Source organism: Sus scrofa, chromosome 7, assembly GCF_000003025.6.
Source record: "Sus scrofa isolate TJ Tabasco breed Duroc chromosome 7, Sscrofa11.1, whole genome shotgun sequence".
Lineage (NCBI taxonomy): Eukaryota > Metazoa > Chordata > Mammalia > Artiodactyla > Suidae > Sus > Sus scrofa.
In genome coordinates, this window is record NC_010449.5 from 72,779,920 (window position 1) to 72,805,113 (window position 25,194).

General features: G+C 36.1%; 1 long non-coding RNA gene across 1 annotated transcript; it reads right to left on the reverse strand.

Annotated features, from left to right (window-relative positions):
• LOC102166401 lies at positions 1-25,021 on the reverse strand. Its single transcript, XR_001305691.2, has 3 exons — positions 24,637-25,021; positions 8,846-8,921; positions 1-5,109 (listed from the first exon to the last, which is right to left on the reverse strand). It is a non-coding gene; the product is annotated as an uncharacterized LOC102166401 (long non-coding RNA).

Consider the following 25,194-nt stretch of genomic DNA (forward strand, 5'->3'; position numbering starts at 1 on the left):
TATCTGCCCTGTGAACAGTAGTCATACAATAATGAGGAAGGGACATGGCAGCCACAATAGAAACCTTCATTCTAAAAGGGTGAAACAAGAGACGCAAAACAGGATACTAGTTCATGGCAATTCTGAAATTTAACAGAATATTTCACCATTTCCTCCATCTCCAGGCACAGAGAATGATCCTTCATTAGGGCTCATTTCTGCTCCCTGAGAATGGCTTTCCACGGCTGTGCCTCCTATATCATTCTTAGTTTTCCATAAGACGTAGAATATGTTTGTAGCTAAGTAGTTTTCTCAGCCTGCATCCTTTTCATAAGAGATTAGTAATACAGGAGTCTTTTTTCATTCTGAACTATCTCTATCATTTTTAGTCGAAGCTGTTAACATTTTTATTGAAAATTTTGAACTTCCTATATACCTACAACATATTTTAAGACAGACTTATGAAGGCACACTCCTCTCTACTTCAGCCTTAGAATGAGGACAATACCTCTAAGATTCTTGAAAACCCTTTTTTTCCTAGCCAAAAGCGCTTAAGGAACTCCCTTAAGATTCTAGGAAACTCTATTGTCTAGCTGAGAAGGTCAACAGGGCAAGCCCTTAGAGTCTTAAAAGTTCTGTTGTTTGGCTGAGAGAGTCTAAGGAGCAAATTCTTAATCTTTCTAAGTGTTGAACAAAGAGTCTTTCAAATGTACTCTTGAAGTGATCCTCCTGCTGTATCTGTTTTTTCTGGAAGTATCCTGGATTTGATCTTTGCCCCCAGGTTTTAATTTACTCTGAAATTTTTCTGTGGGCTGAAAGGGTTAAATATGAGAATAATTTCTGTTCCACTCTAGCAAATCCCTAATTGAAAGTGTTTCTTTAGATCAGATGTTAACTGACTATGGCCTATAGGACAAATCCAGACTATCACCAGCCTTTGTCAGTCAACCTTTTTTATTGAAGCACAGCCAATCCCATTCATTTACGTATCATCCATGTCTACTTTATTGCTACAACTGCAAAGATGAGTAATTGCTAGAGACAACATTCAGCAATCTGAAAAGGCTAAAATATTTACTATTTGGCCCATTATAGAAAATATTTGCTGACCTGTACTCTAGATTCTGCTTGAAAATTGAATGCTTTCTTCTTTAGTTCATTTCACCCTACTAAAGATCATATACACCTAAAATAAACAAGTTGGCACACATTCCATCTAGAAACCTCCTTAACCATATACAAGTTCATTAGATATATTTTCTATTTTTCATATTGCCACAAATTACAGCATTGTCAAACATCCTGTCTCTACACAACAGGGTAAAAACTCTCCTTTGCTGCAGGATCAAATAACTATTTCCTCACTGTCTTTTCAGCCTCCATTGTCTGTCTCCTTGAGGCTCTTCTGGCCTATACCCATTGCCTAGACCCAAAGTCAATGCCACATGGTTTAGATTTTTGTTTCACCAGCACCTTACTTCTAGGTGTCAATTTATATTTTGATTATCTATTGCTGCAAAACAAACATTCCAAAGTTTGATGGTTTAAAATAATAATCATTGTATTACTTTTAACAATTCTATATGCTAATCTTGGTCAGATGATCTCTCCTGCCTTTTATATCAGCCAGTGCTACAGTCATCTGGTGGTTTAAATGAACTGCAAATGCTTAGGATGGATGCATTAGCTATTTGCTGCTGTGTAATATATAACATTATATACATATATGTACATGTATATATAAATTAAGCTGCTAAGTATAACTTATGACCACAAAAATGTATTATCTTGCAGTTTTTGTGTTAAGAATCTGGTAGCAGCTTAGTTGGGTGGTTCTGGCTCAGGGTTTTTTCTAATGCTGGAGTCAAGATATTGACTGAATTGCACTAATCTGAAATTTGGTTACTCCACTCCATGTATTTGTAAGCAAGCCTCAATTACTCACCACAAAGGCCTCTCCACAGGCTGTCTGAATGTCCTCATAACATCGACACCTGGCTTCCCAGGTGATCTGAAAGAAGTCCATCATGATGAAAGTCACAGGACAATTATGATTTAATATTGGGAGTTACATATCATCACCTCTGTGGTATTCAATTGGTCATACAAACCAATACTGCCGCAGTGTGGGACTACATACAGAATGTGAATAATGGAAAGTGACTTTCATTGGGTGCCATATTGGAGAATGGCTACCACAATGACTCGCTCACATAGCTATCAATTAATTTTTAAAGTAGCTAGAAATTGTTGGTTCTCATTTTTGAGGTTCTTCCATTTACCTTGAGCTTCTCACAGCACAGAAGATGATTCCAAGAGGCAGCCAGTAGAAGCTTCCATTTCTCTTAGCCTGGGGTTTGAAGTCCAAGAAGGTCCTTATGCTGCATTCTATTTATAAAAGTTAGTCATAGGCCAGCCCAGATTCAAGGACAGCGGAAGTAAGTTCCATCTCTTAATGTGAAGTGGCATGTATGTATAAAGAAGAGAGGAACTGTTATAGACTAGCTAGTACTGGAAATGAATACCAAATGTCATTCTCCTCCTGCCTTCTAAACTGTTGTAGGAGCTTCCAATTTTTCCAGTCAAAAGCCGGAGAGCAAGGCTGTCCATTGAACCAGTTCCTAGATGTCAGCCTTCTGGGACACAGAGATGATTTTGAACAAGTTAAAATAAAAATAGAAGGGCAAATAGAAAATACCCAACACGGTTCTGAAATATAGGGTATAAACACTCCCAGGAGAATGATATCTTACAGTAAAGATTTATATAATCAGAAAGTTTTCAATTAGCTCTAAAAATAGCTGAATGAAGAGAATGGCTTTTAAAACCAGTCCCTTCCTTTTCAGTCTGACCAATTGCTAGGACAGAAGTCCTTCATCTTGAAGTTTTAACTCTATATGGTACAAAAGTTGGAAATTACATTAGTTTGGCCTACATTCAAATATCTATTCCTATTCAAGAAGGGTTAAGAATGAAAGTAAATGCCCTTAATGTAACCCCCCCAGACATCTAGCTACATTAACACAGCTAGAGAAAACAGCCACATTTTATATCTTTTCTTCATGAGTAGTAGACTTCTTTGGGTTCACATCTATATTCCAATGTAGGTTTCCTTGTTAGAAAACACTTTCGGCCTGCCCAGTTAATCTGCAACTTCTCTTTGTAGAGACAGGGCCCTTTAACTATACGCCTGGCTTTCACTGAGGTTCTTTATGAACATGGATGATTTTCTTTGATGTTAAATGGGACCGTTGTCTAGATATTACTACTGGAGTTCTTCCACCCATCAGATCAGAGATGGTGTTCTAACTCAGATCCTACCAGATATTGTCATGTTGCCTCAAACACTGCATCTGTGGTCACGGACATTGGAATCCGAACTCTAACACCTGCTTCATTCAGGTCTGACTTAATCTCTTCCCTTTAATAACCTGTCTGAAGAAAGTGCTATACTAGACCTCATGTACTTTAGAAAATTGGAAAACTGATAATTTAGCTGTGCTTTTGGCAGTGACAAAATTTTTTCATGACCATTTGAAAATCTAACATTGTATGGATAGTACCTGTCATCTTCAAAAGTTAACACCAAAAGCTAGCAGCATGGTATTTTGACATTTAGTGCTAACATCCTAAGAAGGTTGCATTTTTGTACTCTGTTCAAAACACTCTTCCTATGTATTTGTATGCCCCTGACAGATTTTTTCATCTTACAAAAAATGTTATTAAAGTGTTTTCATAGTTTGGTATGTGTTTGAACTTTCAGCTGTCAAAAATCTGTTTAATTGCTATCATTTTTAATCACTTCCATTAAGTGAAATGTTTCATATCATCACTTATAACCAAGCCAGTGATGATCTGCATTGCCAATATTCCCATTATTCATTCAAGAACTTCCATTAGGTCAGAAACCTAGGTGTATTTTTAATATATTATTTTAAATGGTACTATAATATTTTAATATAGGATATGATACTATTTCAGGTATATGTTTTATAAACATCAATATTTTAATAAACCAGTATATCACTGCTATTCCATAAACATAAAAGTGGAAATAGCTAATAAGTGAATTGCTCAACATCTCACAAAAAACAAAGCAGAATTGGGATATCATCAATTTCATCTCCATCTGTGTCCTTGGAAAATAAAATTAGACTTTTCTTAAAGAGCTTTGTAGGCTACGTATCAAAATATGATTCAACCTATTTTATGGGCCATTGCATATCAGAATTATTGTAGATGGCTTTAAAATATTTTTGTCTGTGAAATATAGACCATGTGGAAAGAGTAAACAAAATGTAGAAGGAGAGATTATAGTATAATAGTAACATCAACACCCATCTATCCATCACGCAAGTTAGGAAATAAAATATTACCAGTCAAAAGCCCTCAATTGCATCTCCTTGCATACATTTTTCTTTCTCTCCCACTATGCAGAGAAAAACCACTCTCCTGAATTTTCTATTAATCATTTCCTAGGTTTCTCTATATTTTTACAATTTATGTATGAATTCTAACACAATATACAACTTTCATGAACTCTTCACACTTTCCACTTAACATAAATGGAATCTTACTGTTATCTATCCTCACTTACTTCTTACACTGAACAATATATTCTGAGATTTATCTATATTGATATATTTGGCTCTGTTTCATTAATTTTCTCTGCTAGATAGTCCATTTTTTTCCAGTATTTTGCTACTGCTGAAAGACTCTTGTAAAGCATTCTTCTAAATGGTTTGTTCATGCAGAGTCAACAGGCCAAATTCCAATTACTTGAATTGCTGACTAATAAATACAGGCACATTCAACTTTACTTAGTAATACTATAACAGTCATAATGAGCCAGAACAACCTCTAAAATTTTAGAGGTTAAAAATCAAAGCTTTGGGAGTTCCCATTGTAGCGTAGCAGGTTAAGAACCCAACATAGCATCCATGAGAATGCGGCTTCGATCCCTGGCATTGCTCATTGGTTTAAGGATCTGGCGTTGCTGCAGCATGCAGTGTAGGTCTCAGATGTGGCTTGGATCTAATATTGCCATGGCTAAGGCTGTGACATAGGCCAGCAACTGCAGCTCCAATTTGACTCCTAGTCCAAGAAGTTCTGTGTGCCACAGGTATGGCCCTAAAAAGAAAAAAAAGAAAAAAAAATCAAAGGTTTATTAGTTACTGATGTTATTTATTCATCTTAAAAAGAGGATTGAGTGAGTAGAGTCTTCCATAGTATCCTCCTTAGGGATTATTACCAGTCACCATGGTCAGTCACTCTCAGGTCTTAAAGCCTCCAACTTTAAAATGATGTGGGTTGTATAACTTCAACAAGGATGGTGCAATTTTAGCACACGTTCGGGAGAAGGATAAGAAATATATGTCAATAGCCTGAATATCTGCTAATGATGACTACACACTATTTTCAAAGTGATTGCTCCAATTTGCACACCTACAAGAGATAGTAAGAATTCCTACTAAATTTGATATTGCCAGATATTAATACTTTTTAATCTTATGGATATGACCTATCTCGCTGTGGTTTTAATTTTCATCTTCTTAATTAATAATGAGATTGAACATATTTTCATAGCTATATATTTATACTTAAAAATTTTCTTCTTTTGTGAAATTACTCATTATTTTGTCCATTTTTTTATTAATTCAAAGTTTTTTAAATGGTGATTTGGAGTAGGAGTTACATAATCTGGATAATAATTCCACATTGGCTTTATGAGCAGCAAATAATTTCTTAAACTCTGTGGCTTATTTCACTTTCTTTGAAGTATGTTTTGATGTAAATTTGAAGACAATCAAATTTATTAATACTTTGTTTTATTGTTTTTGTTTTTCATGTCTTATTTAGGAAATCTTCTCCTACCTAAAGAAATAAAGATATTCTTCCTTATGACATTCTAAATGTTTCATAGTTTTGTCTCTCATATACATGCCTTTCATCCACTTGGAATTTTCACGTATAGTGTGATGTAGAGCTCCACTTTCACTTTATTTCCGTATGCATGGTTATATATGAGTGAGGGTAGATTACTGGTGGCCCTCAGCCAGGGGACATTTGACAATGTCTGAAACAATTCTATTTGTGACAATACCAAAGAGGGTGCTTCTGGCACTGAGTGAATAGAGGCCAGAGATGCTGATAAAAAAAAAATCCTACAATTCACAAGACACATTAAAGAAATATTCCTCGCCTCATCAACAATGCTGAGGCTGAGAAACTCTGAACTAGACTATCCCATGGTAACAATGAAAAATAAAATAAAATATTTTGAAAATAAATGTTATTTCTCCTTTAAAATCATGTCAGTTGAAGGTTGGCTGATGCTCTGTTCCCCTCTATGGATCATTGCCAGTCTCAGCAGAGGGGAAAAGGGAATGCCGTCATAGTGTGTATGCAATAGCTCTACCAGAGGTGACACATCTCCACCTCTTAAATTTTTTGCCTAAATGTCTAGGTTGCTACTTTAAGCAGCTAGGAAACAAAACAAGTTAAACCAAACCTGTATATAAGAAAGGAGATAATAAAAAATGTACCCTGGAGTTCCTATTGTGGCTCAGTGTTTAATGAACCCACCTAGCATCCATGAGGATGTGGGTTTGATCCCTGGCCTTGCTCAGTGGGTTAAGGATCTGGCATTGCCATGAGCTGTGGTGTAGGTCACAGACACGGCTCAGATCCCACATTGCTGTGGCTGTGGTGCAGGCTGGCGGCTACAGCTCTGACTAGACCCCTACCCTGGGAAACTCTACATGCCACGGGTGTGGCCGTAAAAAGACAAAAAGAGAAGAAAAAAAAAAAAAGAATGAATTCAATAAAATAGAAAATGCCAAGTATTCAATAGCTATGTGTGGCTAGTTATCCAGCACATGGAAGAATTCTATTATCCACAGATAACTTTCTTCAAGAGCATTGATTTAGACAATCTTTAAGGATGTGGGAAATCTGAATAATGATATCAATCATCTTAATTGACATTCAAAAAAATACATCATCTAAGAACTGCAGAAAACATATATATATTTGCCTACAACCATGGCATGTAGAAGTTCTTGGCCAGGGATCAAAACTGTACCATAGCAGTAACAGGAACTATGGGAGTAACAATGCAGGATCCTTAACCCACTGAGCCGTAAGGGAACACCTGCAAAAAATACTTTTTAAAAAAATGTACATGGAGTGTTCACCAAGACAGTATACTGGTCCACTAAACAAGTCTCAATAGGTTTTGAAATCTTACAAATATCTCTACTCATTATAATAGTAACTTATAAATCAATTTTTAAAAAGTCTAGAAATAAAGAAACACAAATCTAAAGAAACATGTATGTAAAGAAAATTAGGAAACACATGTCTAAAGAACCCAAGGGTGAAAGGAAAACAGTCACATGGTAAATAATTTTCAGCTGAACTGTAATAAAAAAACAACATATCAAAATTTGCAGGATGCTGGAGTTCCCGTCGTGGCGCAGTGGTTAACGAATCCGACTAGAAACCATGAGGTTGTGGGTTCGGTCCCTGCCCTTGCTCAGTGGGTTAACGATCCGGCCTTGCTGTGAGCTGTGGTGTAGGTTGCAGACGCGGCTCGGATCCCGCGTTGCTGTGGCTCTGGCGTAGGCCGGTGGCTACAGCTCCGATTCGACCCCTAGCCTGGGAACCTCCATATGCCACGGGAGCAGCCAAGAGATAGCAACAACAACAACAACAAAACAACAACAACAAAAGACAAAAAAAAAAAAAAATTTGCAGGATGCAGCTAATGAAGTGTCTACAGTGAAATTAATGATTTTAACTATTTATTTTAGCAAAAAAAAAAAAAGTCTAAAAATCAGTGGTTTAAGTTTCCACTTCATGAACTAGGTAATAAAGCAAATAAAACGAAAACAAAATATAAGAAGGGAAATAATAAAAATAAGAATGAAACTCAATGAAACAAGGCACAGGAAAAATAAATGAAATCAAAAGCTATACTTTGAAAAGATCAGTAAAACTGATAAATCTGTAAGTAGATTTGCAAGAAGCAAAATAAGGAAGACACAAATGATCATTATCAACAGTGAAAGAGGAAACGCCACCATAGGTCCTAAGGACATTAACAGGATAGTAAGCAAATATTATGAACAATTTCATGTCAATAAATTCAACAACATAAACAAAACAGTCAAATTTCTTTCTTTCTTTCTTTTTTTTTAAATCTTCTTAGGCTACACTCATTGCATCTGAAGTTCACAGGATAGGGGTTGAATCAGAGCTGTAGCTGCTGGCCCACACCACAGCCACACCAACACCAGGTCTGAGCCATGTCTGCAAACTACACCACAGCTCATGGCAATGCCGGATCCTTAACCCACTGAATGAGGCCAGGGATCGAACCCGTGCCCTCATGGATGCTAGTCGGGTTTGTTAACTATTGAGCAATAATGGGAACTCCAAATTTCTTGAAAGATACAATTCCAAATATGATATTACAATAAAATTTAAAAGTCTGAACAGCTCTAGAGCTTCTAAAAGGTAATTAACAATCTTTCTACAAAGAAACCTCCAGGCTTAGATGGCTTTTACAGATGAATTCTGTCAACCATCTCAGAAAGAAAAAAATACCCATCATACATAGTCTCTTTCAAACCATAGACAAGAAAGTATACAACACTTTCTAACACATTTTATGAGGCCAGTATTACCTTGCTACTAAATCCATACAAGATATTAAGAGAACTAAAACTTATAGACCATGATAACTTATGAACACAAACATTTCTTAATATTAAGAAATTTTATTCATATGTTTATATGTATGCACACAAATACGCATATATTAACATTTATTTCCCTCCTTTTCAGTCAATACTTAGCTCACCTTTAGTTGTGACTAAGATGAAGACAGTACAGGAAGCTTTGAGATAATGAACATCTTGTTGCATCTCTGTGGGTATCTGGTGAAGAAGGTAAAAAAGGAAGGAGGTAAGGCTGGAGAATGCTGAACTAGAGGAAGGAGGTAAAATGGGACAATGAGGGGAGTATAGGGATGAGAAGAGCCCAAAACAGCAAAAAGAAGAAAGCAATGGACATTTTGCTGGCTTTTTTCTATATTCAAAAAGAAGAAATCGGTTCACTGTTTCCTCATGGATAAAGTGGTAGATTTGGGAATATTACCAAGGACAAGTCTTGACCCTAAAATCCTGAGAGTTGTGTACTTGTGTTAAGGCAATTTATTTCCTTGAGAATACCAATGAGTAGAGCATTTTCTTCCTCTCTCTCTCTTTTTTTTTTTTTTTTTTGGTTTGTTTATGGAAGAGTTCACAAGCCAGGGATTGAATCTGAGCCACAGCTGTGACCTATGCCGCAACTGCAGCAACACCAGATCCTTTAACAAACTGAGCCAGGCCGGGTATTGAATCCAAGCCTCTGCAGTGACGTGAGCCACTGGAGTCAGTTCTTAACCCACTATGCTACAGCAGAAACTCCCTGCAGTGGTTTTTTTGTTCTCCTTTTAAAGGTTATGCTGTGATAAACATAACTAATAATGATATATAAATGCAAACAAATGGGTAATGATTGAAAGTCTATAAAGTATATATTAGCAATTAGTTCAGATGATAATCTCTTGATGTTTCTGAGCTTTCACACACATAATATTTTATTGCTTCTTACATGTTGTAAAATAAAATAAAAAATATTTTTGTAACTTTTGGATAATGAAACTGCAAAAAATCTTGCAATCTATAAGAAGCAATAAAATCTTAAAAATGATTAAAGACCATTTAGGTGATAAAAACAACTTAATTTTTTTGTGTGCTGTATCTTTTTAGTTTTTGGGGTAAAAATTGAATTATACATTACATATTTATTGAGTATGTACTATGTGCTAAGCATTGAATTGGATACAAAGAAAGAAAATTATTTTTTTTCTTATGGAATATACAATTTTATAAGGGAAATTAAATTGTATATGATACATGATATAAAATTAATCAAAGAGAAAAACATAGGTAAAGACAAACTTTAAGAGATGGGATGCTTTTATATAGCTATGAGTTCAAGAAAAGGAAGGCATCTTTGAGGCAGAGGGTTGAGCTGCTTTAAGGTAAGGTTTAGAGATAGGATAATAACAGCTGCTATTTACTGAGTATTTACTTAGTAATGGAGTACCTTTCTAAGTACTAACTGTTCATCCAGTATCACAGAAATAGCTAGCCACAGAACTGATATTTCAAACAACATAAAGTTGAGAAGTAATGTTAAATATTCTAAACTGAGATTATGAAAAGAAGTACAAAGATAGCATGTAAGAAAATGTATAATATACAGTAAATTAATATAAAAATATAGAAATGACATAGATATTGACATGAGTAAATTTTCCTAGGAGGTCTAACTAAATAGCTTTATCTTTACTTTAAATGTATATTCATTAAAATTTTTATGGTTGGTAAAGCAGTTTTCAATCTATAAACTTAGAGTGAAAGAATTCTGGATGGTATCTTTCATGAGCATTTTGGGGGATTTTCAAAGAGGCTTGTGCCAGTAGACAGAGCTGGTGTCCTAAGATTTAATAGTAATTAAACTTAGTGTTTGTCATTCATTCCTGCTTTGCAAATAAGCTGAGAAATCAGAGATTTCTCATGGACAGAAAAATAGGCATTTAGTGGGCAGTTCAATACAAAAAGAATTTTAGAAAGAGTAAAATATGAAAACTCTGCTTCTTACTTTCAGAAGAGTTGACAGGACTCAGATGTTCCAGCAGGGAATGATGGCATTTTCTATCAGAACCACAGAGCTGCTTGAAAGACCAGGACTTATTAATATAGCCAGTACGAATTTTCTCCCCATACTAAGTAGCCTTCTTTATTTGTTCTAAAAATGAACCAAATCACATTCCAAATATCCACCATCTAGGGTTGTAAAAAATTACATTTGTTGTATTTAATAAATGGGGCTATTTTCCTCCTTAGACATACACAATGATCTGGAAGAAGTGTAGTTGGTAATGGTCCAAAAAATGGAGTGGGGAGAGGTGGTCTTTATGGCAGTTATTATCTCCTTATGCTCCATAATGCCATTTTTACAGTCATCTTCTCCTTTATGTTGAACACTGAATGCTCGGTAATTCTGCCTTGGTGATGTCACTCGTGCAGTGCGGGCTTGGCCTCAGAGACCTAACATACTGATTTCTAGGCTGCAATGCTGTGGTTGGTTTTTCACAACATCACCACATTCACCATTAAGGTCAGCTGCATGCAAGTAGACTCTGACATTTTATAATTCTGTTTCTTAGGTAAAATCACTTTCTTCTTCTCCACCTCAATACCAACATCTATCTTCTTATTCTGGATGAGCCACTCATGCTTCAAAAACTCTTAGGTGGAATTTTTCCTCCAGATAAAAGCTCAATATCTCCTAACTCACAAATTTAGATAAAGGAAGACGTTTCACTTAAAGTAGAACTTTCATAGCCAATCCCGTAAAAATGATTCAACAAAGGATATGTCACGTAGGTGAAAGATAAAGATGTGATGATAGGGTCACGGATGGAGTGAAAGGTTGTATTAATAAAATAAGTAATTGGAATCTTTGGAATTAGTTAAGGGATAAGGTTTTGGCTCACAAGGTTGGTTGAAGTTTAAAAGTTATAGCTTGAGACTGGAGTTAGGGATGGAGAGCAGAAAATAAAACTGGAAATGAAACTGAGAAATGAATTACCTAGCTATGAGGATATCCCAACTCTATCTCTAGCTAACAATACCTGAATAAACATGCCACACTGGCATATTTAAAGTAAGAAAAGGGGATGCTAGCCTTGGTAGTCCATAAACATACAGTAACTAAACAAATTTATGGCTAAATTTCAGTTGTTAGCATACAGGGAATGGATTAAAGTTTTATTTTTCTATCTTTCCTGTTTTTATTTTTATTTTTTTAGTTTTCAGATAACTGTTATTAGAAAAATGACAATTTTTCTTCAGTTTAACAGGAAAAAATATTTTGTTAGATCAATGCCAGTGCATAAAGGCAATCTGAGTGTTCATGAAACTTAGCTTGGTGGAAGTATCATTCATTCATTTTACAAGATGAGCTAATGGAGCAGAGGTGTGAAAATGCTTAATAAGGAAGTTTGGAACACTTAAAATATTTACTCCTTAGCACCACAGGGGGGTAGGGCTCCTGGACAACAGGTGATGTAGAGAGTATATAAAATTATATACCATAATTATAGTCACTGTGTGAGTGCCCAGGCATTTTGGAGGTTCTGAAACATATCACTGATGTGGATATTAATAACTATATTCAGTCTAAAAGAGAATCATTTCCTTCTTTATGTTTGTCTGCCTTCTTTACCTCCTTCTGAGGTAACAGTAAATAGACTTACATAAATTTTGACTAAGAAAGAGTACTGCTAAATATTTAGGTTATTGGGAAGTTATAACTATGACCCTTTGGCTTCCTTGATACATGACAAGAACAGTTAATATTGTGCTGGGGACAATGAATTTCCACACAGAAAAGAATACATAACACCACTTGCAAAATTAACTCAAAATGGATTGATGGCCTAAATTATATAAGTGAAACCATAAAACACTTAGAAGGAAACATAGGAGTAAATCTTCACGATTTTAAATTTTCAATGAATTCTTAGAAATGACACCAAGAGAAGGAGAAATACAAGAAAAAATAAACAAGTTGGACTTCATCAAGATTTAAAACTTTTGTGTTTCAAAGGATAGTATCAATAAAATGAGGACAATTTACACAGTGGGAGAAAATATCTGCAAATCATGTATCTGATAAAGGACTAGTATCCAGAATATGAAAAGAACATCTACTATTCAACAACAAAAAGATAACCCAACTTAAAAGTGGGAGAAGTACTTGAATATGTACTTCTTTCAAAGAATATTATAAAGGCTACACCCACTGTGAAATATGCAATTTCTGAGAGGAAATATAATACACATTTTTCTTAAATAACACATTTAAGAATTAAAAGCTGAACACGTTGTGCGGTGTGTGCGGTGTGTGTATTCTTTCTTCTATCATTGTAGAATAGCCAGATAAATGTAATAAACATGTTCTCATAGAACATCTAGGCTATATACTTTGTGTTCAATGAGAACATATTTATTATATTTTAGTATAATTAATCTTTTTGTTGTTCATCTGCATTATAGGATGTATAAGTACTTCATTTCTTTTTATGGTTAACTCACATTGTATGCATAAACCACATTTTTCCCCCTTTATTAGTTGATGGAGATGTGAGTTGCTTCCTGTGTTTGTCTATTTTGAATAATGCTTCTATCAGCATTAATGTAAAAGTATTTGTTTGAAAGTTGTTTTCAATTCTTTTTGATAAGAATGAAACCTAGAAGTGGAAATTATGGGTTATGTGGGAATTCTATATTTACCCTTTGGAGAAACACCAAACAGGGTGGCTAAAGTTTAGAGGATGGCATGTTACTGAGAGAAAAGAGCTCCACAGAGAACTTTGGAAATCTGGAAGTGTCCCCTTGAGTCTTCAGCTGAATGCTAATCTGCACATGCATTAGAAGAAGCTACCTAAAGATTAGAGTTAACAGTGACTGGTACACCCTCAGAGCTGAAAATATTTCCTGTTCCCTCTACTCAAAATTGAGAATCTCATAATTCACTGTGCATCAGTTAGAGTACTAAAAGAGGTTTGCCTCATTTATGGGGGCAAGATTAGCCCTGGATTAAATGGTAATCTTATCTCACTTCATAAAGTTTAAAAGCAAGAACTCCAAATATCAGGCTATTTCCAATAACCACATTAAAGAACAAAGGTCAAGAATATTGGGGAGTTCCCATCGTGGCGCAGTGGTTAACGAATCCGACTAGGAACCATGAGGTTGTGGGTTCGGTCCCTGCCCTTGCTCAGTGGGTTAACGATCCGGCGTTGCCGTTGCCGACGCGGGCGCGGCCCAAATAAATAGCAAAAAGACAAAAAAAAAAAAAAAAGAATATTTGTAAAAACACAAAAATATCCATCATACAAGGTAAAATTAGAAATGCTTGTAAGCAGCCTTGTAGAAAAGTAGGACAATATGATTCATACTGAATAGAAGAAGCATACGATCAAAACCATATCAGAAATGACACAGGATGTAGAGTTCCCTGATGGCTCAGTGGGTTGAGGACCTGCATTGTCACTGTTGCAGCTCGGCTTACTGCTCTAGCACAGGTTCAATCCTTGGTCTAGGAATTTCCTAGACCATTCTGCAGAGAAAAAAAAAAAAAATCCAAAGCAAAAAAGAGATGACACAGGATAGAATCAATAAATAGTTATATTAAAATAATTATTTTAACTGTCTTCTGTTTGTTCAAGAATCTATAGGATCTATTCAACATACTAAGTGGATTCTTGAAAGATATAAAAAAGACCCAAAACTTTTAGGGATGAAAATGTCAAAATCTGAGAGGGGAATTCTCCTGAACTGTTACTTGATCTTTGTAAGTGGAAAATACTAAGTCGAGAGACCAGGTCCAGAAGTCTGACCTGAATCACCAAAATAGAAAGTCATTGCCCCTCAACCAAACTGTGGACCTGAATCAATCTATAAATCCAGGAAGGTGACCTTGAGAAAGGACCTTCTAGATTATGAAATTTTTATATTATGTGATATCCTATTCATGGTATTCCCTGGTCTTATATTCTCCATCATTCTGAAACAGCTGGCTTAATAACATTGTAGATTGCCGTTTTTTTAATATTTTATTTTATTTTTTAATTTTTATTTTATTTATTTATTTTTGTCTTTTTGCTATTTCTTTGGGCCGCTCCCGCAGCATATGGAGGTTCCCAGGCTAGGGGTCGAATTGGAGCTGTAGCCACTGGCCTACGCCAGGGCCACAGCAATGCGGGATCCGAGCCGCGTCTGCAACCTACACCACAGCTCACGGCAACGCCGGATCATTAACCCACTGAGCAAGGGCAGGGATCGAACCCGCAACCTCATGGTTCCTAGTCGGATTCGTTAACCACTGCGCCACGACGGGAACTCCTAGATTGCCCTTTTGATAACTCAGTTATGGTGCCAGCTAGGGGGCAACACCTTGTGAGACTGGGACAATATCCTTCGGGATGTGGTAATGCTTGAAATAATCTTTGAACATATAGTGCTATTCCTCCCATGACCAAGATTTTTAGATCCTTACACTGTAAATCCAAGAGCTGGAAATGAGAGTAGCTCCTCCCACATTGCTTCTAAAGTTCTTGACTAGCAAGATGTTTTTTTTCACATTCCCGTTACTTTAGGGTATGTTGGCGTAATGGTCAGCTACAAAGCAAGGAATGCATCAGCTGGGGACACAATAAAGATTCCATTGAATTGGAAGTTGAGGCTGCCTCTGGCTACCTTGGCCTCTTCAGGCCTCTGAATCAACAGGAAATGAAAAGAGTTACTATGCTGGCTACAGGGAGAGATCCTGGCTATCAGGTTAAATAAGGGGCTATTATACAATGAAGGTAAAGAGGATAATGGCTGAAATAGAGGAGATCCCCTAGGGCATCTCTTTGTATTCCCATGCACTTTGATTAAAGTCACTGGAAAACTACCACAATTCTCTTCAGGTAGGATTTCTAATAGCCTACCTTTAAGGCTTTTTTCTAATAGCCTTAATCTTTAGGGATTAAGGTTTGGGCCATCTCATTTAGCAAAGAACCAAAACCAGCTGAGGTTGTTGCTGAAGACAAAGGAATATGGAAAGGGTAGTGGAAGAAAATGAAAGGTGGGAGAGTGTAAGAAATATCAGCTATATGACCATCTGCAGAAATGAAGACTGGAATCATTATGAGTATTTATTATTTTCATCTGAATATTTGTATATATATTAAACATTTGTTTTTTGCCTGTCACCATATAATGTGTTAATAATGGTTAATTTATATTTCAGTGTATTTAATTTATGGGATATCACAGGAGAAGCGTGAATAATATTACGTAAAGATTTTGTATCTCCTCCAGGGAATAAAGATAGCATGTTCTCATCCTTACACTTTTCATTCTGATAAATCATTAAGTATTATTTTGTTATTGTCTTTATTTGATGATTAAATATGGTTAAAGTGTGCCAAATTGACAAAGAGTGGGATGTGATGGTTTTGTGATATGAAAACAGATTTCCTAGAATTCCTTGTCTAGTATGTTTCTAGTGAGTGTAGTCTACAAGTGATATTCTCTTGCCAGAGCTGAAGAACAGCGGAGGCAGCAGACACTTTGTAGCAAACACACAACCTCTCCTAGTTATTCAGTCAAACAATAGTCAGGTCTGCTGTGAAGGGATTTTGAGATGCGTTTAAAGTTCCAATTTTGAGTTAATCAAAAGGGAGATTTCCCTATGTGGGGCCTGACTTAATCAGGTGGTAGTCATCAAAGCAACAATGTCTCTTAAAATCAGAGATTCCAAGCAGTTGGGCCTGCAATTCGTCTCTCTTCCCCCTATATCTTTCCTTCTTGACTGTCCATCTGTGGACTTTGGGCTTGCTTAACTAGAGCTAATTCCCTGAACATTACTATATATATGTATGTACATATATGTATATATGCATATAAATTTTGAAAATATATATCCTACTGGTCTGCTTCTCTAGTTGAAACTTGACTGATACAGATTAAAAGAAATTAAAAAGATACATGAACCAGAAACAATATTTAATTAGGTTGAGGTTCGAACAAAATGTTAAAAACTTTTTAAGATCATTGAAGAAATTTAAACACAGATCACATATTTGACAATATTAAGAAGTTTCTGTAAATATTTTCAATGTAATAATGATATTTTGGATATTTTTAAAAAGCCTTATTTTTAAGGATAAAAAATGGAATGGAAGTTGGAATTTGCTTCAAATTATCCTAAGAAAAAGGTTATAAATGAAATAATGTTGGTCAGGAGTTTAATTCTGAGGGTAGGTGTACGATACATGGGATTCATTATACTATTTTATCTCGTTTTGAATACATTTCAAATTTTCCATAATAAGAAGGTAAAAGGAGTTCCTGTTGTGGTGCAGTGGAAATGAATCCAAGAAGTAACCATGAGGTTGCAGGCTTGACCCCTGGACTCACTCAGAGGGTTAATGATCCGGTGTTGCTGTGAGCTGTGGTGTAGGTTGCAGACGTGTCTTGGATCCTGTGTTGCTGTGGCTGTGGCTTGTGGCCTGTGGCAACAGCTCCAATTAGACCTGGGAACCTCCATATGCAGCAGGTGTGGCCCTAACCCCCCCCCCAAAAAAAGAAGGTAAAAATTTTAAAAGCCCACAAATACTTAATATTGAGAAGAAAAGCCTAAGTAAAGGTAAATTATGTACTTACTTTTTTATCCCACTACAGACATTAGGTAGAACAAAATACCCAGCCTTTTCTTGTCTCCCTCTATCATACACACTGACACACTGACACACACACACCCTCTTTCTATACCATATGAACATATACATCCATAAAAAAGTATGTTTTAATAATCTCTACATACTCTTAATTATATGAAATGACACAGATAAAATAATTTAGAATTGCATATGGCAGTTAAACACTTCTGAGCTACTATAGAAATGTTTACATAATGAAACCAAAAGATTAAATAGCAAGGCAGAATCTAGGGATAATTACAGTAATGTAACTTTTTTAATATATAAGGATGATAATTTCTTTTTGTACCTATAAACGCAACTAACATTGTTATAAAATAAACAGAAGTTTTAATTATCTGACCTATAACAAACATTGAAAGTAGAAAACTACAATAGAAAGAAGTCTTGACCAGAGACATTAAACACTTGTGTGGAAGTCAACAAGGATGATGGCTTGAGGAGCAAGAATTAAACAGACAGGAAATCTGAGCAATCCATAACATAAGTAATTCTCTAATACTCTCTGTGGAATTTTATTTTATTATATTTTTAATGTCTCATTTATTATTTTTCAGCTCACTTCATCCTGCTACATAAAGTACTCTCTAGTAGGGTTGTGAACTGGAGTTTGGCACTTGCCGTCAGCCTCTACATGGATTAAATCATAAGCCACCACAGCTTCGGACCTGCAATACCACCTGAGCAGAGCTCAGGATGGCGATCAGGAGTGAGGCAGTCTGTGCTCTGAGAAAACTGGCAGAACAGATCTTCAGATAGATATTTTTAGGATAAGGTTTTATGAACCCAATTCTTGCATATCTTCACAGCTAGAAAAACAGTAAAATCCTAAATGGTGATGTCCGCTCCTCATGACTAGTAACCTCTTTAGTAACCTTCAAGAGACCAGTAGCAAACTTCTGTGAAAGGTGTGCATGGCTGAATTCAAACACCCGCCCCCCGCCCCCCGCGCCATTCACCTGTATCACAAATACACTGATATTATTTCCCCTGCCTCTTTGGGGTAGTGTTTCAGAGGTATCTAAAATATCGCCACCTGAATTATTTAAAAAAAAAAAAGATGTCACAGTCATCAGCTAGTGCAGGCACCTCCAAGGGTGAGCCAGTGAGCCCTGAGGGAACTCGGGAAGGAAACAAAGAATACCTGCCATCTAGCAGCCATAAACTTCAGCTACTCCTAACAGAGAGCTCTGTGGAAACTCAAGCTATGAAAACACAGGGATACTGGCCCCAGAAAGCTTAGGTGTATAATAAAGGAATGATTTCTGTGAGCCCAGACCTTTACATCTTCCCACAGAAAACTAAATTACTTAACTTACAATATTTGGTTTTCCATTATTAGCAGTAGTCTTTTGTTCCTACTACTTGCTCTTTGCTGCAAAAACTTCTATATATCCTAACTCCCTGCTCACGTCCTCAGCAGGGTTACTTGAGATGCTGCCTCCCAGGCTTAAGTCCTAATTTTGACCCAAATAAACTTAACTCTCAATTTTTAGATTGTGCATTTCTTTTAAGTCAATAGTCATCCTATCAAAATGATCATTTCCATTTAATAAAGTGAAGATATATTTAAAAATTCTATTCTACCTCTGTTCTTGATCTTTGGTCTTAGTTCTAGCTATGGAATAAAATGTCATGGAGAACAGAAGATGTGAGAATGTAGTATTTTATTAGACCACAACATAATGTAAGAATGACCTATGATAAACATTTCTGCTATTACACATGGGGAAGTTGCCATATAAAGGAATCTGGTGAATAAAAAAGATTTTATGGTTTAGAATTAGCAAGGCTAAAACAAAAATTCAAAGCTTTTGTGTACTGTTAGGGTAATCATATAATTCATTGCCCAAATTGAGACAATTTTGAGGGTACTGATAACTGCTCTGGGAAATCCAGCACAAGCTAAGAACATTTTGGGTAAACAGAGACTCAGAGTCACTCTAGGCATTATCAGAATAAAGTATGTGGTTGAAGATATTTTATGGATGCAACAGATAAGTGATTTAAACTTAGTTGCTAAAACATATTAATACTACCCAACTACTGCTGCTGCTTCTTTTTTTTTTTTTTTTTTTTTGGCTGTGCCCAAATCATATGGAAGTTCTGGTGCCAGGCCACACCACAGCAGCAACCTGAGCCACATATGTGTCAATGCTGGATTCTTAGCCCACTGAGCCATCAAGGAACTCCTCAAACTACTGCCTTTTTTAGTTTACTTTTATTGTTCTTTTTCTTTTTTTGCTCTATTTTAACAACTTTACCATTTCTATTTTCACACGAGCAATTTTTCACATCCAAATGGCTTAAAAAGTGAAACTATCACAATGTGAATTATGATCTCAAGAAAATACTTTCAAGTATTTGATTTTAATAATTATTTTAAAATGCAAAAGTATTCAGAATAAACATTAAATATATTTTTACAATATTAAAATTGTTTTCCTTGGTATATTATTTTGTATTATGCCTAAAGTACATCTCCCAAATATATATTATTAACTGATTTAAAAATACATTTTAAGTAAGTTTCTGTTGTGACTCAGCAGGTTAAGAACCTTACTAGTATCCATGAGAATGAGGGTTCCGTCCCTGGCCTTGCTCAGTGGGTTAAGGATCCAGCATTGCCTGGAGCTGCAGCATAGGTCACAGATGCGGCTTGGATCCCACATTGCTGTAGCTGTGGAGTAAGCCAGTAGCTGCAGCTCCAAATCAACCCCTAGCCAGGGAACTTCCATATGCTGCAGGTGCAGCCTAAAAAAAAGAAAAAAAAAATACATCTTAAGGCACAGAATATGTACTTGGATTTTGATAATTTTTTTTGTATGATTTAATGAGTGGTAGCAAACACACTGATACAGAAAATTTGTTTTTGGAGACTTACATAGGATTTACCAATTCTCCTATTTTATAGATGAGGAAACAAACTCATATAAGGTGAATTAGTTACTCTAGGTCATACTGTTACTAAGTGGAAGAGTCAGAATCATATCATCAGTTCAAGGATTTCTTTTGTTGTTGTTTTTAACTTTTTTATTTTGAAATAAGTTTAGTCTTAAAGAAGAGCTGCAAAGATAGAAGTTCCCTAATACCTTCCTCCAGCTTCCTCTAAGATTAACCTTATATATAAACATGTTCTGATTATCTCAAGGCTCTTTTTATTGCCCTGTGGAAAGTGTTAGTTATTTATTGTCTTTAAAGTATAGGTCTAAAGATGCATTTCATAACATACCTAGTGCTAAAGAATTTAGGATTATTTATAATATTAACATACCTCATTATCTATTAGGATGATACATTTGCAATGGTAATATTCAGATTTAGGGACTTTTGGAATAATGCTAATAAAACAGTTATGTCTCTATATAAAATAGTGTGAGCTTTCAAAATCTTTCATAAACATATCCACCAACAGTGAATTTACATTATTAAACACATAAATTTTTGAGATGATAAATTTCAATAAATTATTTTTCTATTAAGTGCAAACTTTGAAAAATATTTCCAACCAATATCAACATGTTTATTTATAAAACTTGTTCTATAAGACCTGGGATGTAGGATTAAGTGATATACTCTTTCGGTATTCATTTGGTCCTATATTCTTTGTGCTGCATTGAGTGAAAAAATAACCACAATAGGTACATTGATTCTGTCTAAAAAACTAAAAATGTGTTTTTTAAAAATAGAAAAAAATTAGTTGGGCTGTTTACCATCTATGCTCGGTTACAATATTTAGATTGTGAAAATTACATATATATTTTTAGTATGTTAAGCTTTCCAAATTCTTTAATATTCATTTGATCTTTCCCAACAATTCTTTGTGGTAACAGCCTTTTCATTTTCTTTTTTCCTAATTTCATTCTGATACTAGTAACAACTCTTACTGCTTACCATTTGAGAGCACTCTGGCCTGATTTTCCATAATGGTGGGGGATATTCCTCAGACTTTCCAGCCTGTATAAGGGCAGAACAGCCTCCAGTCTCCACAGAAAGTGCTCAGAAAAGGATGCAGCTCTGGCAGTTATAAGATTGGCCGGCATGCATTGAATAAATGCACCCTAGAAATAGACCTTGACCAATGACTGAAGGGAGTTGATGTTTTCTTTTGCTTTGGGTAGGATAATTCTGAGACTACAATTTGAAATGGTTTTCCAGGAAATCCCAGTGAGATTAAGCTCTGTTTGCTCACAGTTATAATTTGCCTGGCAATTCACCCTTCATTGCCTTTCTTTCATTCCCTGTCTCACTTCCTCAAGACCCTACTGTGTTTCTGAAATCACTTCAAAAATAAACTACTTGTACTTGAATCCTTAACTCAGGACCTACTTCTAGCAGAACACAAACTCAAAAAATATTTTCCCAAAGCAAAGGCTACAGAGACACTCAGTATTTGTGTTCTTTAGCAATAGGACTGATTGTAGGACAGGCAGGAACATGGAGACAAATAGGTTTAGGAATATTTTTGGATCTCAACTGTCTGTGCGTTCTCTAGAAATCCAATCATTATTAATGAAAATAGATTTTTTTTTAAACTAAGATTAAAATTTAGGAAGGAAAAGAATACCCACTGAAAGCCAATAAAGACTGGGGATTTTGTTCTTCAGATTAATATCATTTTCTATCATAGCTGGTTATGTTCATAACTCATCAACTAATTAGCAATGAAAAGCACACAAATTCTATTGTGTCTTAAGATGTTAAAATACTAAATTTGCAGTGCCAATTGCTTGGTTAATTAAAAAATAAACTTTCTTTTCAGAGAATTAAAAGGTCAAGTGTTTCTATTATATTTTTTGAAAAGTTCATTCAAACAGTTTATTTGTAGCATAAGAAGTATAGCATGCTGTATTGCAGCTTATTCATAAGCTTGGAGTTGCTTTACTTTTTTATTTCTTTAGTTTTATTAAGCTGGTACCAAACACAGAAGACAACAGGTAAAACTTTTATCTATTTAATCAGAATGGTAGAGATATTGTATTTACAATGAGAAATGGAGAAACATACTTTTTTAAAAAGATCACATTATGTACTACGAATAGAGGCTTAATTAGACTATATTCTCTGATAATCTTCATAGACCAAATGAGCTCAGAGCTGACTGGTCCTTACATATTTGACCAGGTTAGAGACTAGGGTAGTCTCTGTAATTCCTGGCATATCATAGGTAGGTTGCTATCAGATATATTATCCATATTAAAAATCATATCTTCTGCTTCTGGGCCGCATGTACTAGTGGATAGTCTTTAGACTTTAAATATAAGTCTAAATAAGGAATAAGAGAAGGGTCAAAAATAGCATAAGAAAACAGTGCCATGACTATTTCAGCAAGCTTATATCTATAAGGCAATTTAACTTAGAAGGCTCATTTTGAATTCAGCTTACACATGGCAATGACAAATATTTTCTAAACTATTTTGGAAGTATTTTTATTTTTAGAAATCTGTGAACCTCAGATTTTCCAATTCTAAAACTTAGTCTTTCTGCAATTTAAAACTACATTCTATAGAATACTTTGCCCAAGCTTTAAGTAATAGAGCTTTGAACTACCGTTATCTTTGAATATCTTTGTCCCCTCCCCCATTTTTTACTGTTTCAAAACAATCTAGTTGTAAATCCCAGCCCTTTTCTAATTCTTCACTATGTCCTTACATATTTTTCACAGAATACTTTGTACAAGGTCTGGCATCAGCCTTTTTGCTACCTTGACTACCGCTTATTCCAATTATTCCAAACCTCCTGTTTTTCCTCTCATCACAGCCTCCCCTTAAAGAAAAATCCAATTCTGTGTATAAATCCTTTTTATTTTTGGTGATGAAAGCATCATACATCAGATCAAAATTATGGACTTAGACTCACAGACCTTTACCAATTCATACTAACTAAACTGCCTTCCCTTTCTTTCAGCTCTTGGTATATCTTTTCCCCTGACTTGAGGCAAATGTGTTTTTCATATTCCAAATGAACTTTTATTCCAAAACTAAACGTTTATTCTCTTCCTCATTCAGCAGACTGTCATTTATCTTTCATTACTTAAAAGCACCAGAAATCTCAGTGCCTCCTAAATGCTCCTTCCAGTAAAGGACGCTAAGAGTAGGTTTAGTATTCTTTTCCATTCTCTTCTCTATCAGGAATTAAATTTTATTTTCTTCCCTTTGGTTATTGCCTCAGCAATGCAAGTATTTTCGGTTAGAATACTACTAAATTACAGTGAAGTTCTTTCTATGCTAGCTTCATACTAAAGCCTTTTTCACGTTGAAGTGCTGCTGTAGAAAGTATAGTGAAGGAGCATCTTTGTTACAGAAATCTAGTGAATATGTTTATACATTTTTACATCTTATAGTAGATAGCCATGTACATTATCTCATTTGATTCAAAAATTGTTAGAGGTAGACCTGAAATCCTTTTTTTAAGTGGGAGGGAACCTTTACTACAGTATTCAGGAGGACAGACTTTGGAATCAGGAAAACCTCAGTTTGAATTATTACTATAGTTTTTTCACTATTGTGACTTTGGGGGAAATCATTAATATACCTAAACTAAAACTGCCTCATAAAATGGGATAGTAATAACTACATGACATAGTGCAAGTAAAGAGCACCACATGTGAAGTGGATTGCAGTGGCACATGGTAAGCACTTACTACACAGCAACATGTTAAGGGATTGCTCAAGACACTTTTAGAATATGCCCGCAAGGACTTGAAACCAAGATTCTGGACGCCGAAGCTCATGCTTTTCCACTATCTCTGCTTCCTAGCACAGAGATTTAATTAAACTACCAACTTGATGTATGACCTTGAGCAAAATACTTCACTGAGTCAGTTTACTCATCTGTAGACGGAATCTTTTCAGACTTTCAGCGTCTATTCCAGATACATTAATTGTTTTTTCTGTAGTGTTCTGAGTTGCGGTTCAGGCTCGTTATATATCGAAGATCTGTATAATCATAAACTGTGCACATTACAATGAATTTTATTCCTATATTCATAATTCGTTCAGTATATAGTTTTGGATACACACTCAGCTGTTGCCTGTCCGCCTCTCGGCGCCTTGTGAAGGGGAAATCCGTACCTAGCTGTATTTATTTATATCCTGGCTTGTTTCCGAAAGGATTTAAGGCGGCGACTAATACTTTTAAGTTCTCTGACGAAGTCACAAAGTGCGAGAAATACTCTTGATGAAATCACGCCGTACAAAACAGCCCTTGTGTGAGATGCTAAGTAATGTTTTTTAAACTCTTAAAAATAAAAACTAATGTACCTAGCTAGAAGTCCTGGAAGCATGAGGTCAAGGTTCTTCCCTCAGCCTTGACGCTGTCCCATACGTTGTCAACGGTCACTCGAATGCCCTTCTCAGACTAGCCAAAATTGTCGCTGCTCCAGTCCCGGCTGGACCGAGATCCCATCCCGCCCCTTCACTCTCTCTCATACCCAAGTTTTCTGATTGGGAAGGGGCCTGAAGAGCCTTTCTCAGGTTTCCATATTATTGGCTGGCACGGCTGTCAGTAATCTCTGCTTCCCGCCTTCCAGCCTAGCGCGCTTCTTGGACCCCCTCGGTTTCTGCGACAAGCCGCTTACGTTTGCCTGAGCCGTGTTGCCGGGGACAGGCGACCTTTCACCCCTCCCCTTCCCAAAGGAGCGCCCTGGCCCCCGTCCTCGCCCCCGCCGCCATCGCGCGCCCCCGCGCACGCGCTCAGTCCCCGCGCGCACACTCCCGCGCAGACACGCTCACTTTCCCCCTTTGGCGCCCCCCCCCTCCACTCCTCGCCGCCCGCCCGCCCCCGCAGGCTGAGGCTTCGGCGTCGGGAGGCGGCGGCGC